Source organism: Mauremys reevesii, linkage group 1 (genome assembly GCF_016161935.1).
Source record: "Mauremys reevesii isolate NIE-2019 linkage group 1, ASM1616193v1, whole genome shotgun sequence".
In the NCBI taxonomy this organism is placed as follows: domain Eukaryota; kingdom Metazoa; phylum Chordata; order Testudines; family Geoemydidae; genus Mauremys; species Mauremys reevesii.
In genome coordinates this window covers 256,002,237-256,016,916 of record NC_052623.1, presented here as the reverse complement: position 1 = coordinate 256,016,916, position 14,680 = coordinate 256,002,237, and the positions used below count along the sequence as shown (strand labels likewise).

Genomic DNA, 14,680 nt, shown 5'->3' with positions numbered 1-14,680 from the left:
AAACGGAGGTCACAATTACGGGTAAGAATCAAAATACAAATTGGAGATCAAACAGGTGTTCATTGAAATAAGAGAGAGAGAGAGAATATATAAGCTTAGATTCTGCCAGTACCTTTGGGAATGGGGAATTCCTCCCAAACCCTAAGTACCATCTGAGGGCGGCGGGGTGAGGGGAGGGAACCTAGTGAACTTATTCTATTTTATTGGAATACAAGAACAAATGGGCAAGAACACACACACACTATTTCCTGTCCATTGAACACTCTTCCTAAGATGGTCTTCAAGCCCATTATTCTCTCCACACTCAACCCTCCCCCACCCCCAACCCATTTCTACTCCAGTGTCTACAAGACATTATTCAGTTAATAATGCCTGAACATACCAGGCCATGTTCGTCCATTGATTTCAAAGGAGCTGCAAGAAGGCTGCCTTTGTCCTATTCATTTCACAATTTTGCCATGCACAAAGATTCTAGACCACAGGCAGGGAGAGTCAGAGATGTTCTGTTTTTGAAATGAAGAGTCAAAAAAGCGAGTATGTTTTTCTTCAGCATATTTATACATTTCCCCAGCACAAGATGCCATTTGCTCCTCATTCATCCCCTTCACCAGAAGATCAGAGCTTAACTTGCAGCTCGGTCAAGTTTGACTCCTCCCTAAGCCCTACTCCTCGAGCCTGAGAAAAGGCACTTTAGCAGGATCAAAAGTGTTTGTATTTCCTTTGATGTGTACAGTACATTGGTTCAATCAACATCATCAAGCTGTTTGCTTCTTCTCTATGGCTTTGCTTAACTACAATATAGCTAACACTTTTTTAAAAAAATAAAAAGGTATTTCCAAAAGACACAAAAGGATCTGTAAGATTATTCATTCTATAGCTAACAAACCCAGCTGATGTCCACCATCAGCCACCCGCTTCACTAGACTAGATGGAATTTATTTAACACGTTATGGGGAGGGGAGGGAATGATATGCTCTCACCTTAATTGTGGTGCAGATCAAACTACTAAAGGGTAAAGCTGAACAAGAATGTGGGTTTGGGATTTTTTTGTTCCTTTGCTCAATGTTTAGAATTTAAGAGTGCCTAGCATTCTACACAGTGTTACTCTAATCTGTTTTCTTAGCTTTTAGTTCATATTAAGAGTGCACTAGTATTAGTCTCATATCTAGGACATTATCTGGAGTATTTATATCCTGACAGTCTATGGAGGAGGATGTAATCAGTCAAACAGGCCTTTCCCACTCTTTATCTTTTATGACTTTCAGCTATTACTATTATGTGTTTGTTAAGTCGCAGCAGGGTGCTCAGCACAGAACAAAGCGCAAAGCTGGAGAACTGCCCGTAGTTCTAAATTTGTTACACACATCTTTCAGGAACCTCAATCTGCTAATTACTGTGTCTGCAAAGCCTTGGCCTGCACATTCACTACAATTGCAGCATTGCCAACCCTTGCAGGTTCGTCTCATGATATTTGGTCTTTGTCTGAAAGGCCCACCTCTTGGAGCCATTTGATTATGAGAGACTCAGCTTCCATGGGGCGGGGGAGAGGGGAGATGTAAATTTCAAGCCCTTATGTTTGCAGAAAAAAACCTTGAATACTTGAATCATAAAGGCTAAAAATCAGAAGGCAAAGAAAAAACAACCCAAAATTTATTATTTTTTAAACATCTTGTGATTTTTGAATGTTTGGCACTGGCAATACTGAATTATTTCAGCAAACAGCTTCCATGAAACAACTATTTTGTTAGCAATAACTACAGAGCAAACAGGCAGAACTATAAGGAACAAAGCTTTGTTAAACATGTAGGAAGGCCAATAATACATGTTGAGGTTCTGTAGCCCCAAGGTTGCATTTGGGAGCCTCTAGTCCCTCACCAATCTCTGTCCCTCCTAAAACCTGATCCTCTTTATCCAGTTCCATTCATCATATTACACATTTATTTAGAATTCTAACGTACCTTGTAAATAAATTTGCTGAGATCCCATATTTACTTTGAAGCTAGTTCTGGCTGCTTTGGAGAATTCTTTATTGGCCACTGTTCCTCCTGCGGCTCCTTCTTTTGTAAAGTTTGACTCCTGTTTCCAACTGTCTGACATATGATCTTTAGTCCCTCTGTAGCCTGTTCCTTCAAGAGCAGGATAGGATTCAGGATGTAGTTCTTCTGCTACTATCTGTACCCTAGGTGAGCGGGAGGAAAATTTCTCTCTTAGAACAGGCTTTATGCCAAGCTGCTTCCAAATTTTGTGTTTCATTCAGACTAAAATTTAGAAGTTCACTTTCAGTCTACATTTTGGATTCAGTAACAGTCAGTTCACTGAGCTCTGGGGCAGCATTATCCATATTCTATTTATATAGCACTGTTGTGATCTCCTCCCCATCTACCAGGGCCTGCAATAGTTGCTTCATGAAATCAACATACAGTTTTCCTCATCACTGGAGTCCTTTTTTGCATTTCTTTTCCTTTTGCCTGCACTGTCTGGCAAAACATTTTGTTCTTTTGCCAAAGTGCTGGATGATCTCTATATGCATGTTCACGTCCACGCATCACACAATGATCTTAGCTGTATTTGTTGCAAAGAAATGAAATCCATTCTTGTGCTGCCTGATTTACTTATGTTTTCATCTTATAACCATTCATATTCCACTGCAGGATAACCTCATGTACAGTTTGACTCTCCTCCTTACTTCAACCCTGCCCCTGAAATTTTTCTTGTTCTGCCACTTTATGTGGCATCTTCTATCATTAGCTCAGTCTCTGAACAAATATTCATGTACCTCCCCACTTCTGCAGCCCACCACCAACTAAATAATTTATTACAGGGCCAAAATTGCATGACTGGCTCTTGATCTTTCATTGCCTTCCTGTGGATTTTGCACTCTCATTTGGGAGAGGAAACTTTCAGAGTTTTCATTCTTTTAGGTACACAATTTTAAAACTGTGCTAGGACCCAATCAAAATCAGTACTGTCCAGGGGTGTGAGCTTGAATATCTAGCATTCTACGCTAGCTAACATGTACACTGCTCGTTGTGTCTGCATCCACTGCAGTCATATACAAACATAAAAATATCTGTATGAAACATTTTTATAATTCTTCCATCTTTCCCCTAAACCTTAATCCTCATGGCTGTTTCAGGACGTTCATCCTTGCTGTCTGTGCATGTGGAGTTCAGGAATTGTGGTGAAAATTCTTCCCAATTGCTCTCAAATCTATCCACTCATGGTCCCATGTGTGCTCTTAAATAAAAAGATTTACAGGCTTTATTAACAACTAAATTATTTTTTATTTAGACATTACAAACAGCACTGACAGCCTGCTATAAGCAGCAGTCAGCTTCAGTCCACTCTGCCCCTTCCAGTCCAGGACCCCACTTTCCACAATGGAGGATGACCTTTGAACTCTGCAACCACACACCCCACATCAGAACATAACAGAGACAACCCCTCTCAGCTCTGTGGGGTAGCTAAGAGGAGCTAGGCTAGGGGCCTGAGGTATAGCCAGGAGACACCTGCAAGGAGCAAGAGAGATTGGGAGGCTTCCCAGTCAGAGGCCTGACCTAGAATTCTGAGGCAACCAAAGAAGTGGCCCGGAGAAAAAGAAAGCCAGGTTTGGAATGCAGAAAACACATCATTCCACAAGTGAAAATGTCTGGCTCTGAACCTGGAGAGAGGCATTGGGGTACCTTTAACATCTCAGCAGTGCCATTAGGAAAGGTGAACTGATTGACCAATATAAGGAATATTGTATTTGAGCTCAGCAAGAGATCTGACAGGATTGACTGAACCTGACAATGGCTTAAGGGACTACAGAGCTCCAGGAGGGCCGGGTGCAACCTTATTTTGTTTCATATTACCTCGTTTTGTTGACCCAGAAAGGCAAGGTCATCTTATATAGATTTGGCTGGAGGACTTAACCCCAATCCCTAAAATCATCCATCCACCAAGAAGGGAAATGGATAAACTGAGGCAATGACATCACAGAAGAACTCTATTACATGCTGGTATCACTGCGAGACCCTTCCTAGTAAAAAGAACATGGAAGAGATTCTGTACCTGGTGGCACAACAGGAAGCCACCATGGAAGAGCAGCATCAACATCACAGGCTGCCCTGCTTAATCTTTTAAGAAGAAGAGCCCAGTTGATGGGGAACTAGCCATCAGTTGGCTACCAGGCAAGGCCTAGCAGTTCTTTATCCAAGTGGAGACCAGATGACCCTGAAGCCTATCATATCATATATGAGGGAGTAGTGAAAGCAGCCAGGTGGGGCTAAGCATCTTAGGCCACCCATTTCATTCTCACTAGGGAAGCTCAAGACACATACCAAGGACTCAATGAGAAGGCAGCCAGAGATTATAGCATAATAAAGATTGCTGTGTTGGACCAGTTGGTCCTAACTGAAGAGGCCTATTGCCATCACTTTCTGTACTAGGTTTGCCTAGTTTGCCCAGGGGATTGTTCTCTAACACCTGCCTAAGAACTTTGCAACCTTGCCACTCACTGCTTAAAATCCAAAGCTTGGACAGTTGGGAGATTACTAATATGATTGCTGAGAAACCATTCCAAAACTTTCTGCCATTGAAAATACAGAGGAGGGTGCATTGCTTCTGACCAGCCCTGGTGAACGAGGACATGGACAGGATTATTTTGGAGGCTAAGGAATCTGTAAGGTCTGAGGCCATTTTCTGCAGCCACATTAGGACAGCTGCAGCCTTAAACTAAAAAGCAGAAAGTCACATCCTCACATTCCATCTAAATTATATTAAAACTATGTAATATTGGGCTGTTAAAAAGACGGTCCTGTCGTAATAGTACTCACAATCACCAGTTAAAGAAACAGATCTTAAAATGTTTAAAGAAAACTTTGATAGCATTCTGTCTGACGAGGAATCACTTATCAACAGTTGTGACTCTATTTACAGAAACAAATATTGCAGAAGTGCGGAGGTCAAGGAACACCAGTCTGTTAACAGGGAAATATCCACTGGTGGTGAAGGCATGTTTGGAGGCAAAATATGCATGGGATGCGAGGTTTATCTGTTGGTGGGAATGGGAGAATGAATGTAAAAATTTAAAGCACAAAGTTGAATTACTAAGGGAAAAAAAGTATGTAAAAACATTGGTTGCTAAAAAAAAGTAATCGGTAATAATTGGTGAGTCTTAATCAACCTCCAGCATGTAAGCCCAGCTGAATGTACCTAGGTATTGTATAAAATTTGATGTAAGGAAAGGAAGACCATTACAGCACCTTCCCTGATTACTAGAAAGGGCAGTACAGAAAAGGCCCAGTGAAAGTATAGCTGCCCTTAGATTATCTCAGTGTGAAATACTGAAGGTTATTGGATTTGCCTGGCAGCCAAGAGGGGTGGGTAGCCTTAAAATAAATAAATAAAAAGACTCCCAAGGAGCATATTGGAAACTGGTTTGCGTGGACCTGGATTCAGAGTTGGAATATCGGATGCTACTAACATAGAGGTAGTGGCAAAAAAAATTAAGTTATGTTACAGCTGAAATACAAGAAGTGGGAAAGCTCATCAGTGCATCCTTATCAAAATTAGGAATGAGGAAACAATTATTTTCTAAAGCACTGCCAGCATGGCAACAGTAAGGTGAAAAGGATTTGTTACTTTTACTAGGGACTGTGGAAACAATAAAAGAAAATATGTCCTTAGCATTAGCTTGTACACAGGCCCCGAAAATAAGTTAGCAATTGGCCATCCAAGTGATTTGGGAAGGCATGCAACGAAATTTGCCTTTGGAAATAAAAAGTTGTTGTGGGAAAATGTTACAGAAGAGGAGAGACAACTAATGGCCTGGTGTAAATTGCTAAAGTTTACACTGAATAAAGACCAAATGCTTCTATGAGCATACTTAATAACCATGCACCCCATTGTCACTATTGATATATATCCGGTGGTACTGTAGGAATCCAGTTAATAAAATATTTGGTTATGTATTCTGCTGATCATCATTCCTGGGCATATAAAGAACATCAACAATGGAAAACTACTGACATGTTTCAGTGTGTGGCCCACAGAAATTTGGGATATGTGTGGGATAATTGAAATTTACAAGAAAGAGATGAATGTTTTTATGTGAAAGACAAAAGGAACCCAATTTTTTGATATATTCACTGAACAAAAGTCAGCTGTGTGTATGCTTGAAGGGGATGTGTTTATATTAAGTGTCATTGTCCAATGGTAGTAGTACTTTATTATATGATTTATTTAGTTAATAGATGTTTTTGCAATATTACAAAGATTAAAAGTTGTGATTTTGAATACTATATCTGCATGGACTGTAAACTACTTGAAATTTAAACCGCAGTTGTATCATAATGTAATGTCTGTAACCTTAGGCATGAATATGACCATGTCAAGAAAAGTGTTGGTCCATCTTATGTTACATTCACATTTACGATATATTGCACAGACAAGAGAACAAACATATATTGAAGTACATGTTAATATAGAAATCACTCATGTACTAAAAACTATTGCAGATGCAGGACAGCACTCTTGATGGGAAACACTATTAGGGTGGTTACCTTCTGTAACTGGTGTGCTAAATATAATGGTTCACTCCATAGTGGTGATCATTGGAATCCACTTGGCTTTAGCAGTGAACATAATAGCTTTGGCTTGCTGGATGAAGATAACTGTTTGGAGAATACAGGAAGTTGGCATACAAAATCAAATAAAGCCCTTGTTAATTATACCCAGGAAGCAAGCCCAAGCTCATCAGGTCTGAGTATTGGACTCCTGTAATAGTAATAATGGCTTTGGTAAAAGCATCATTAAGGAGGGCACTGTAAGGTCTAAAGCCTTCTTCTGAAGCCACATTAGGATAGCGACAGCCGTAAGCTAAAAAGCAGGAAGTCACATCTTCACATTCCATCTAACTTACATTAAAACAATGTAATATTGGGCTGTTAAGAAGGCACGCCTGTCATAATAGTACCTACCATCATCAGATAAAAAAAACAGATCTTAAACTCTTTAAAGAAAACTTAGATAATGTTCTGTCTGACAAGGAATCACTTATCAACAGTTGTGATTGTGAAATCTATAGTTCTGTATTGTTTTGCCTTTATGGTCCCTACTTCTCTATTGTTTATCTGTATGGTTTCTGTCTCATTCTTTGATAGTTGATTTAAACCTTGCAAAATTAGTAATGTAACAGACAGAAACAAAGTTGGTGGGGTATTATTGGGCAAAGCATTGTTTCACAATATATTAGGATTGAGAGAATTATTTTATAATACTTTAGTAAAATGATTTGTTAAGGTCTAGCTAAGCAGAACTCAAGTTTCACTATGTAAACTGGGGTCCATAAGGAAGTTTTTTGGAACCTAACTCCAGGACGCAGCCCAAGATCAGAGCTGCCAGACCTCAACACCCTGCCAACTGTATTGGGCAGAAGCTGGAATCCCCAGACAACCTGATCCTGATTGGCCACCAGAAAAAGTTCATCTGCCTTATTGGTAGTGGTGAGCATTCTATGCTTAGCATATGTATTCTGTTTTGGTAACTGTTAATAAATAGAGTTTAAGGATATTACTATTTAAGGCTCTTTCACCAGGAAAAGACCCCACAAACTTGCAGAAGGTTATACCCTGAGCCTTTGGAATTGGGTAAGGGTGGGTTTTTTAATTAACCAGGTTACGGCCTTTTGTATCAAGCAGGAAAGGTACTAACAAGCTTCAACAGGACTTTATTTTTAGAGTAGAAACCTCTTTACCAAGCAGCTGCTGCACACTCTGTAACTCTCACTCAGTCTCCAACTCCTCCCCCCTCCTTCCTGTTTCCTGTCCTTTCAGACTCCCAACAGTTAGTGCTCCCAGTTCTAATCATTACAAGCATATCTGAACACCACACACTCTGAGCCCTAGGAATGGGTTAAGGGTAAGTGCCTTTTGCCTGGAGCCCTAGGAACCGGGAAAGAGTGTGGGGGTGCCTACATTAACCAGGTTATGCCTTGAGCTCACAGAAGGATAAAAGTGGGTGCCCTAGAATGAGCAGGTAATAAACCCAAGAGATCTGAATGAGCTGACACCAGAGAAGTAAGCTTCTCATTACGCTGGCCAACAAAGTTCTTTATACAACCTTAATGGTGGCCTGCAGAGAAAAGAAATGGGGGCTTGTATCCTTTTTCATCTTTTATCATTTACAAGGAGACCCCGAAAAGTGTTTTTTGTTTGTGTGTCCCATAAAATACATTTTGTCAAATCTCCAATCCCCCCTGCCCCCCATTTGCTGAGAAAGGTGCTCAAACTTAACTCTTTCTAGGCAGGCAGCTAAATGATAACATTTCCCAGGACAACCTGGGAGATTCCAATCTACTAAAGCCAATATTGTGTGTTCCTTCTCTACTAATCTAGGAGATTTAAAAACTCCAGCACTCAATAGTTTTAACTTGCAAGTAATTCTAGCAGCACATCAAGTGTGAATATAATTATAGACTCAGAATATTACTGCTTCTATTGTGCTGGAACTGTTTTACGCTCCTTGTTCAGATAAGATAGAACAGTTCAATGTGAATACATCTTGAATTAATACCGTCAACGGATAATGAAAGGGGCTGATTGGAAAATCACTATCAAGGTAAAAGTGCTCGAGAACTAAAGAAAACGCATGCCTGGGAGAGCCAACTACAGTGTTAGCAATGCCCATAGTGAAAACATGAAACTGTAAAACACTGGGGTCGAGGGTGAAAAACATTTTTTAAATGGAAATGTAAGTAGTTCCAATTATACACACATACGAGTTTCCTTCCAACATCCTCCCTGTATGTATTTTAAAGGGATAGCCTCTAGTTGTTAATACGCCTATTAAAATGTTTCCAAATCCAACATGAATGGAAACATTTTTATTAATGATTAAAGCTTTAATCAATAAAGAACAGCTGTGTGAATGTAAACATTATGATGCAGTGTTTGAAACTTAATGGAGATGCAGCATTTTACTAGTATATGTATGTAAGTAAATACTTCAGGGCATGGGCTATCTTCCTCTATATTGGGAAGGTGACTAATACATTTTAGGTGCTACCTCACGATATATACTAGTAGTAGTAGTAGTAGTATGTTGGCTCCAGTTGGCTATGGTTTCCTGCTAGGACTAACAGTGTAAGTGAAAATAGGTGCTTAAGACTAGCTCTTATGGTTGCCAAGATAACCTTCAAAACGTGAGCTGCATGTAAAATGCATGTACCCTTCCTGAGGCTGCAGACAGCTCCAAGTGAAATGTGGACTACCCCATTCACTGAGGAAGATGCTAACGCTGAAATTTAAGAGTGAAAAATTAATGGCAACACTACTAATCACCCTGCCAATCATTTTAAAAGAAACATCCTGTTAATATCCTTATCCGATATTATTGGATATAGTGACTGAGATTAGGGCAGGGAACCATGGGAAATCTAGCTGCTGTCAAGGTGGAGGGCCGGGGGCACGAGAAAGAGGGGGAAGCAGCATTCAAATTCTCTTCCCACCAATTTTTAAGTGACATTAAACAAGAAAAAGAAAGAATGGATGCATTTAAGGCTCAACAAAGTGCCCACCCACTCACCTGCATGGAAAGCTGCTTCCCCTCCCCCGCATCAGTGTTACTTGCCTTATTCAGATGCACAGATGCCCAGGACAAGCCATGAACTGGCCCCTAAGTCCTTTACTATGTGTAGAGAAATACATGTCAATTAAGTTTTTCTTTCTCCTCAGGAGCATCACAGTGTTCTGTTAAAGTGAACTTCCTGCTGTGCACAGAGGGTAGAGTCTCAGTGGAAACAATCTGCTATGTGACAGTCTTGTCCTTGTTACATGCTTCTCTCTAGCACTGAAGAGCAGATCATTGCTTCAAGAACTGTTTACAGGTATGAGTTTTAGATCTGTAGCCCACCAGCAACAACTTCTCAGTTCCTTGTTTTGAGGCCCTGGTTAAAGCTATAAAGCTTGCTAGGCAGATCACATCCGTTCCAAAGTGGTGAAATTAAGGATATCGGAGACATTCCAACTAGTGAATTTGCTGTGGCATCTTCATTTCATCTACTTAGAATGATGACCCCCCTTTAATAAAAAAAGGAATCTATGCATCAAAGCAGGAAGAGTCTTCTAACTCAGAAGTTTGTTAGGGTGATAAAACAATTAGTGTTGTTGATCCTGTATTCAATTCCTGAGGCTATGGAATTCATTCAGGACAATAAGGACCTCTATGTCTTGAAAGCCTATTGGAGATAGCAGCTGGGGTTAACTCTTGTAGTTCTGAGTCAGTGAAATGAAGAGAACAGAACTCAATAAAAATTGTACCTTTATCTTGCTGGCACAATGGTACTAGGATAGATTATTAGCTAATTTAGACTAAGCATTTTCAAGACTTGTCTTTATTGTCACTTGGACTATTTGTAAAACACCTAACACTATGCTAGTACTATAAGAATAAAATTCATTATTGTGAATATAATTAATCATACCCTCCCCAAACTGCTGGGTAGATTGAATCATCAGGTGAGGATGCTGAACAATTCATTATGAATAATGTTCATTGTGAATTTAGCTCCCTTTTGCTGGTGAATTGTTTGTGGACTAATCTTCATTTTCTTCAGTTCAACTTATTTCAAAATATTCACCAAATAGTTCAGCTGGATACATTTTCAACCTCTGGATTGCTTCAGTTTGTTTTTCACTTCTGTTATGTGGTTGGTCAGCTAAGTCACATGGTATTGTTTCTACTCCCAAAGTCTGAGTGATACACTTTTCAGTATGACTGTTCAAGGGAAGAATAATTTATTCTAAGGTTTGTAACATTTAGAATTTGCAACTATTTTCTCCAAATGCTTGAGTAATAGAAACTATTATGAGCAGTAATTGAGATCAATACAAACTGAAATGAAATGAACTGAACTCTGCACTTCTGGGGTTCAGATTTTAGTTTTGATTGTTCAACCTGTTCTATCCATCAGTGGCTGAAATCACCCAAGTGCTAGTTGATGAAGTTTGTTAAGCTCTCTAATCTCAGCAATGCAATGTAAATCAATGTGCTTGTCATACTGTATCATCTCTAACAAGAAATACAATAGCCTGCTTTGTATTTTCAGAGACATAGCTGCTGTTTGGCTCCCAAGTTGAGCCAGTGAGTGTAACCAGGCAGTGAACAGCAGGAATTCTGCAATGAACACACTTCAAATTATTCCAACAAAGAGCAGCAACCCCTTTCAAGAGACTTTGTTTTTCTTGCTGAAGTCAATCTGTAGGGAAATGTTTGCTGGATTAAGTGACTAGATTAATAACCTCTACCGAAAAGGGGATTCCCATTGCCAGAGTGAGCCCTGTATAAAGAAAAAAAAATGAATTGATAAAGGAGTGTTGTCTTAGAAGAACTTGATTGCAGACACAGGGGATGACATTGGTGCTCACAAAGCAGCCTAGTACTGCAGGCTACCGATGTCTGACAGAGGCTAGACAAAGCAGACATAAAAGTGCATTAAGAGTTCATTTCCATCAAGCAGGTAAAGAGTGTTCTCTATGACTCAAGGCAGAGCAGGCAAAGCCTATCCCGGGGAGCCCCCACAGAAGACGGACCTGGTAAATCCACAGCATTTTAGGATTTCCCATGGGAAAACATCCGTATGCTAAATCTATAGAGAAAGCAGTAATCTCTTGTGAAAGCTATCTGCAAACTTAGAGCATGTGGATTTGCCTTAAAAACATAGATTTAAATAAAAATACCAGTGTAAAAATCACTTCCAAGAGTGTAGGCCAACTCAGTTCATTAGCAGAGCCCTTTGCTCTCCTCAGATCAATGCTGAAGCCAAGAAGTAAGTAATCCTGCCAGAGGAATCACCAGAAACAGACAGGTGAAGGGGTGTCTTCAGTGAAAGGACCATTTTCTCCAATCAGTCATGCGGGTTGTTAAAGAACAGGGCTGACAAAGTGATGACAGCTTTAGAAACCAATTGTTTGCTTGCCTTGCGCACAGAAAAAAAATCAGTCCAGCAAAGGTGCCTTGTCACTATCTTCAATTTGAGAATTGTTAGTTTCATTTAAAATCACACCATAAAGAAGGAAGCTTTTTAGTTAAATCTCTGATCAAGAAGATCTGCAACCAAAACAGAAGTAGAGAGTGGTCAGAACACCATCTCTGTACTTCATGGCTGTCCTTTTAGCAGAACAAATACATTCAGTATAAAACCCCTATCACCAAACTCTGGGCTTGTTTTCCTTTGATCATCTACCTAGCAAGCCAATTCAAAGTCAAGAAAGATTCTTGTTTGGCCTTCAGTGTCAGTCTTTAGAAATTAAGGTTGCACCACAGTAATACTCTAAAAGTGAAAGCAGCTGTAAAATTCCACTAAGCATCTGATATGCTCCACTTATACCACCCACTTGGCTTGTCTCCTTTTATCCAATACAAATTGACAATTTGTTTTCAAGAACGCTACCCAGCTCCCTATATAAACATACCACATTGGTCTGTGATCTTTTCTGACTGCACAGGTAAAAGCAAGCTTGGGTCAGGTTAGTACTTGAATGGGAGACCTCCAAAGAATGTGTTAAGAAATGGTGATGGTGGTACAATAGCCAACATTTTTCCCCTTGGACTCAGTATGGTTGAGGTTGGCCCATTAAAAAAATATGGCAAGGGATGGCACTGGGACTTAGGTTCTAGTCCCAGATTTGTCACTGACCTCATACATAACCTTGGACAAGTCACTTCACTTCTCTGTCCCTCATTTTGCCTATCTATAAAATGGAGATAATGGTACTTACCTTCCTTTATAAGGGTTTTTGAGATCTACTGATAAAAAGAGCTATGTAAGCATTAAGGGCCACAATACTAGATTTTAAAACATGTTCTGAAAAAACAACTTGAAAATCATGCCAAGTCTGGTTATCTCATGTTAATCAATGGCATTTCCCTCTTCCCTGACAGGTTACAGTTGGATACTTTCTCATGTAGAAATGTAATCTGGCTTCCATTAATGAAAAACATCTTATGTTTCTGGTAGATACATCTACAAGATGAGAAGCAATTGTTTTTCTGATTAAGCAGCGTAAGTGCCTGAAGTGCAGTGTAAAACAATTGACTGATATGGAGCCAAGCAAAGTCAATTTTTCAAATTTCCAACCATTTTCTCAGTCAGTTTTGGTTTTGCTGCCAGATGAATGTTCTTCTAGCTCTGTTTCTGAGGCTCAATAGGGACATCTTGTGGCTAGATAGACAATACAGAAGTCAGTGTACCCAGTCTTAATGGATGTCCCCAGACAAATCCCAATTTTGTTTTTCATATGTGAAAGTGCTAGTCTGAATACAAGATGAAATAGATGCACTCACATTGATCGCACATATATTGTGTACTTTTCTGATAACAGGCAGAGTGTACTTTGTATTTCCAATTGTTTTATTTTATCAAAACCTGCTAAAACGGTCCCCAAACTAGCTCCGTTATCAACAAAACCAGACTTGCACTGATGTGGTGTTTAGCAGCAACCAGATTCACTAAGACTGAAATGAGCAGAAAGTCAACTTCCTGCCTCACATACATAACTATCAATTTGGTAGATAGCTATTTTAGCTGATTGCTCATATCATACATCAATGTTTTAAATGAAACCATGATAAAATATTTCAACCTACCCTAAGTATTTTTGGAGTGTGTGTAGGGAGTGCTGAAGACAAAAAAAGAAAATTGAAAACTGTTGAAGCAATTTATTGATCCTTGACTAGTTGGTAAATAATCGTTTGGATGACATACTGATTTAGTTTTCACATACACACAGGCAAATTAGCCAAGTATTTTAATGTCATCATCTAGCATATAAATATATAGTGAAAATAAAATTGTCCCACGCATCACACACTGCATGGCACAATGCTGTTAAAGTGTTATAATCAGAGGCTTGTCCTCTCTCTGATTTTACCCTGTCCGGCATCTACCTCTGTTTCTCTATTTCCAGTCTCAGTCATTTTCTTTCTTCCAATCATCTTCAATAACGGTTGACCCTGAGGCCAAAGTCACCACTATGCAGGATGTATTTAAAAAATACATATCCATCGAATCTTATGTAGAAGGACTATAAAAGCAATGCAAGACTTAAGTCCCCACACGCTAGGATGCAAAAGCCTTTTGAACCATCGTGCAGCATAACTTCTAAATCACTAACATTAAACACCTGCCTGCTAGGCAAGGTGGGGCACTTCCTAATAAGGCTCTAGCCTACCATCTTTTGATCCCTAATCCCTTTAGAATGCGTTGACATGGCTAACTCAGGAAGAACAGGGGTTTAAAAAGCCAGTTCTTAAGTGCCCAGCAGAGCTAGTCAACAGTAGCAGCAAACAGGGGAGTTTAGCGACAGAGTTTACAGAAGGAGTGTGAGAGCCAGATACACCTAACAAACATTCTCTAATCTTAGACCAGCAAACATTCCCATCCCACACCCCAAAAATCCTGTCAATGTAAAAAGAATGCAAGCAGAATTCCAGCAGCAGAGTGGGAGCTATCTAGTTTATGACACTGAATGCTGCATATATGATTACCTGCCTGATGGGCAGGAGGTGTACATGTTCATTCAGTGCAAGCAGCTCATGCCCCTGAGACCAAGTAACAGATCTTGAGACAAAAAATGTGCTGGAACAGGAGGAGCAAAGGGAGACAACAAAGCAGCTTTCCAAAACACATTAGCGTGGT

General features: G+C 39.8%; 1 long non-coding RNA gene across 1 annotated transcript; it reads left to right on the top strand.

Moving 5' to 3' along the window:
* The first annotated feature begins 4,023 nt into the window (after nucleotides 1-4,023).
* On the top strand, nucleotides 4,024-11,347 carry LOC120392128. Its single transcript, XR_005591604.1, has 4 exons — nucleotides 4,024-4,261; nucleotides 7,360-7,487; nucleotides 9,717-9,868; nucleotides 11,090-11,347. It is a non-coding gene; the product is annotated as an uncharacterized LOC120392128 (long non-coding RNA).
* Nucleotides 11,348-14,680: the final 3,333 nt, after the last annotated feature.